The sequence below is a fragment of the Protobothrops mucrosquamatus genome, unplaced genomic scaffold (genome assembly GCF_001527695.2).
Source record: "Protobothrops mucrosquamatus isolate PMUCROS unplaced genomic scaffold, P.Mucros_1.0 scaffold804, whole genome shotgun sequence".
NCBI classification, from domain to species: domain Eukaryota; kingdom Metazoa; phylum Chordata; class Lepidosauria; order Squamata; family Viperidae; genus Protobothrops; species Protobothrops mucrosquamatus.
In genome coordinates, this window is record NW_015387070.1 from 542,771 (window position 1) to 547,552 (window position 4,782).

The following is a 4,782-nucleotide window of genomic DNA, read 5'->3' on the forward strand; positions in this document are numbered from 1 at the left end:
AAGTAGGATATATTAAAATAATAATAGATTAGTTATATGTATAACTGAGTTAATTATATTGAAATAATTTGAATTGTATAAATATGATTTTGTTTTGATTAATTGATGGCCTTGCCACCATGTAAAATAAAACCAATAAAAATTTTGTTGAAAAAAAAAAAAACTATAACAATTATTGCAGAACCTGCTGTGTGGAGACATCTTTCTGCTATAGTTTGGGATCAGCTTCAGTTCCGGCACTTTGAAGAAACTCAAACACTTGTGGGGGTCTGCCCTGTTTCCTATATTAATGCTTATGTAGCTGTCAATATGTAAATAGGTTACTATAACTGGACAACCCATCCTCCCAAAAAGTTCTCCACCCATTTCTTCTTACATACAACATACAAGTGTTGTCCATTTGTCATGAACGACAGAACAACAGACTGCAGTAATTACAGAAGGACAGAAAAAGTGTGCTTTTGATCTGTATTTGCATAAAATTTAGGAATCCATAAGCTTCACTTCTGAAATATTCTTTCCGTTATCTGCTAAGTAGCACATGGGAAGTTCTAGAGTCAAAGCCTCATTGCTCATCCTGCATACCTGCAATGCCACAGATCGTAATTCTGCTATAGGAACATAAGGCACTTGCTACCTCAGTCTATTTGACATTGACTAGAACTGGCATTTCAGGGTTTTAGGCAGCCAATATTCTACTTCAACCCAGAGATGCCAAGGATGAATTTGAGATCATGGGTATGCAAAGCAATGAATTACACGATTACACAGGTTCACAACCACGCACAGGAAGCAGCGGCACGAGATAGGAATTGCAAACCTTTAGGCCTGATGATGTTCTAATCAGCAGAAGCAAGATGAAGAGGGACCAGGGAAAAGCTATTTTCTATAGCATTATCCGTTCACAGAACTCCCTTCCAAAATTGCTTTTTCCTTTACCTGACTTAATTATTCTGTACCTAATTATTCTGTAACCTTAATTACTGTTCAGCCAAGTTTCAATTGCATTCTCCTCCCTGATAGTAAACAACTCTGATGTCATTTTCAAAAAAATAAGTATATAAATTGCATTAATTAAAGTAGGAGAAGGACACTACCATAAATATTCTCTAACCTACTAAGTAAACTAGTTTACGATAAAAAAAAAATCTAATCAAAATTCAGTTAGCTCAGAGTTCTGAACATAATAGAAAATTGGGCAAAAAAAGCTTCCAAACAATGTTCTTGCAATCAGTTGAGTTTGGAACATTAAAGCTAGAAGTCTTTTTTATTATAAATCAAACATGGTTGTGTTTTAAGAGCATTTAATATTAAAACTTTTTTTTCCCATTGTGCACACAAACTGGACTTGGGCCACTCTCTGCTTCTCAGCCCAGCCTACCTAACAAGACTGTTATAGAGAAAAATGGAGAGAGAAAGCACTATGCATGCATCTTTAGCTCCTGAAATAAGTTGTAATGGTCCATTAAGTCAGTCCAAATATTTGGTGAATTCAGGAATGAGTCCATGCAATTTTCTTGGCCAGATTTTCTGAAGCGGTTTGCTTTGTGCCTAAGGCAGGACTAAAGCTTACAGTCCCCCAGTAGCTTTAACCATTATTGTATACCAAATTGGCTCTCCTAAAAACAAAGGTAGAATACAAATCTAATAAAATAAATAAATATGCAAATTCGGTCATATTTTGGGCTTCCCATTAAGAAACTCACATACAACTCTAATATTATGTATGTTGATTTCAGTTCATATATAAGAAATTGCAGATAATGTATCTCTTAAAAGCAAACAATAATATAAAGTGTTATTCCAACAACTTCAATTGATTTTGCCTTCAGTTTTGTATTTTAGTTTTAGTTTTAACTTATGTAATATGTTTTTAATGTATGTTTAATCATGTTCTCATTCTAGTAGCGTATTCTAAAAGCATTTTAACTTCTCCATACATTCTGCAAGTGGGTTAATACACTTACAAATGGTTTAGAAAAGCTCTAACCTACTTATTTTAAATTATAATCTTCACACCAATATATAATTTAAACACATATTAGTAATTATAATTATACATGCGAACAAATATTAACAGTTAACACTGGAAGAAATGCTCAGAAGCAAAACATTTCAATCAAACAAATATATTTATAACTTTTAAAAGTCATTCCATCACAAAGAGCATTAAAATGGCAATTAGGCAGCAACATTTTCGCTTCCCTGCATTGACAGCATCCAAAACAGCATCATAACAGTGTGTATCTTTCTCCTAAACTCCTGAGGTAGATTGAAGCATTTGGTTTATTATGGAAGAGAGTCATGCTACAGCAATCTAAAATGTTATGGATGAATGGAGAAGCTGTGGTAGCAGTATTTTCATTTCCATTCTTTTCCTCAGCACATAGTTTGATTTTGTTTTCCGGCACAGAACCACAATGTGCATTTAAATTTCTTACTTGCATCAATTTATCCTGAAATAAAATTATTTGGCAACTTCATTTAAATCTGCTCCCTCCCTGTCCCAATTCAGATTCTGAAAGTCAAGGATATTATCACTTAGTGAAACAACACTGAAATTTGTGTCTTTTGGAAACATGAGTAAATATTCAGCTTATGAACATATGTTACACAACTATTTCAAATCAAGCCAAAGAGAGACATGTTATTAAGAACTACTTTATCTTTTAGCTAGTGGCATCCCGTTGCTAACCACTTAGAGAATAACAGCCTTTATCATTGTAATTACATGCTAGATTTTCACTAGAGTTCTGCTACTATAGTTTTCAATAGTCAATGAATTTTGCAGTTTTTAACTTACTGCCAATATTTTAAAAAATATGTGGGGAGTAAGTTATAAAGTATATTCAATTATTTTCAGACTCCATTCAAGAATCACTGTAAATACAATCTTCCAAGGTGGCTCAGGCATTTTATCTTACAGATGACAGATTGCTAAATGAAAGCTACACTGCAGGTTGTTGTACGACCTTGGAAATGTGTTTTACTATGAAAAATACAACATAGATATTCTTGTTGTTACCATATTGCTATAACCTGGTAGAAATATTTAATATTACCATACAGCATACTGGCACTAGTAAAACAATTTAAAGCCATGTGAAATATTAATGTTTTACACAACTTTGAGCAAATTAAAAATAAATAAAATTAATTTCTCTCATTAATTTAAATTTAAGAGAGACTTAGAGGATACTTTAATATACCTGCCATTATCAAAACTTGGGACTCCGATTCTCCAACACACACAGGAACAATTCATTTGCCACATATTTCAAAATGATATTTCAAAATGATTTTCTTTTTTCTGATAACATAAAAAGATCTTTCCAAGCCCTTTCATTCCATTTCGTTTCAGCACCCCTGAGTTATATAACATGCCCTGATGTCAGTTCCAAGTTTTTAAGCTTCATTTATAGGTTTATCATAGCACAGCCCTTGAAGCATGCAGCTTTCCTTCCCCTCCCTCATTATGCAAGGAAAAGTACCCTTCCCAGGCCCAGCTTCTCTGATGACATCGTTAATGCAGAGCAGCTCCCGCTATGCAGGGGACGGAGCACACTGACTGCAAAACCAGAGGAGGGGGAAAAAAAAGTCTTTGCCCTCCTATTACTATCCATTTGCAGCATGAGAGAATTAAGGACACGTATTATCCGGTTATGTTTGTTTGTTTAAAAAAAGTAGGCTATGTTTTAAACTGCAGCGTTATTTCTATTGGCACCCACGAGCCACCCGCACTTTCCCGTGGGCTCCGAGCCTGCACAAACACCCTTCCCCCCCCCAGTCAACAACGTGCGCCCAAGAATGCAGACCTACTTCTCTTCCTCGGTCGGGCCGATGGGTGTGGACGGGGGCATGAGCTAAGCTAAAACAGCTGCTCCTCTCCCTCCCCTGCCAATAGGGAACCCCGGACCGCCGCAGTTAGTCTGGCTCGCCGGCCTGTGCGCAGTTCTGTCCCCCCATCCGCACACAGCCATTGTCAAGTCTGCAAACGGGCCTCTCAGACCCGGCTCGCTGCTGCTGCTGCTGCTCTGCGGCGTTACGACGCTCCCGTTATCTGCATCAGTCGTTCTCCCTCCAGTTGCAGCGGCAGCCACTCTGGCAGGGGACTGGCTGTGGGGCGAGCCGCGGCATCCCCCTGGTCGTTTTCTACCCTAAGCCCACCCCCTACCCCGGGGTCGTAGAAGGGGACAGATAAATCAAGGAGTCTCGTCGCTCCCCCTCCACCACCACCACCACCACCCCGGTCCTTCCCCGCGCAAAAAAAAGCGGCGGCAGGGGAGAACGCACCTGAGTTAAGTGAGCTCGGGGCGCGCTGCAGGAGGAAAATGCGGACACGCGTGGGGCGGTGGAGGGAGGAAACGGCGTGGAAAGTGGCGGCGGCGGCGGCGGCGGCTGCTCCGGAGGGAAGGCGGCGGTCGTGGCGTCGCCCGCNTATTTTACTGGGCTGGTAAATCTGATGCTAGAATGCAATGTGAAAAAAGACGACATGTAAGCAAGAGCAGCATAAGAACTTATGCAAATAATGGTAGAAAGGGCTTGACCAACATTAGGGGGTAGGTCACATAGTTTGGGGGGATACCCCTGCAGCCTCTGAAGCTTCCCTTGGCATCAACCAAATGACCATTTGGCAGTAACCATTTCAAGGAGGGAGGGAGGATATCAAAAAAAATCAAGAGGCAACTCTGCATGATCAACTCCCCTGCCACTATTTTTACATGTGATGAGGAGAGTAAATAGGAAAGGCATTTGTATGCTGGACTTGAGTTACAGAGAAAG

The 4,782-nt window shown here is 39.3% G+C and overlaps 1 protein-coding gene across 1 annotated transcript in view; it reads right to left on the bottom strand.

Moving 5' to 3' along the window:
• The window catches only part of OSBPL6 (oxysterol binding protein like 6), an 86,643-nt gene extending 82,329 nt beyond the window's left edge, over positions 1-4,314 (bottom strand). The window contains exon 1 of the mRNA XM_015818847.1: positions 4,294-4,314. The gene's annotated coding sequence lies outside the window, so the exon portion shown is untranslated. The remainder of the gene's footprint in view (positions 1-4,293) is intronic.
• Positions 4,315-4,782: the final 468 nt, after the last annotated feature.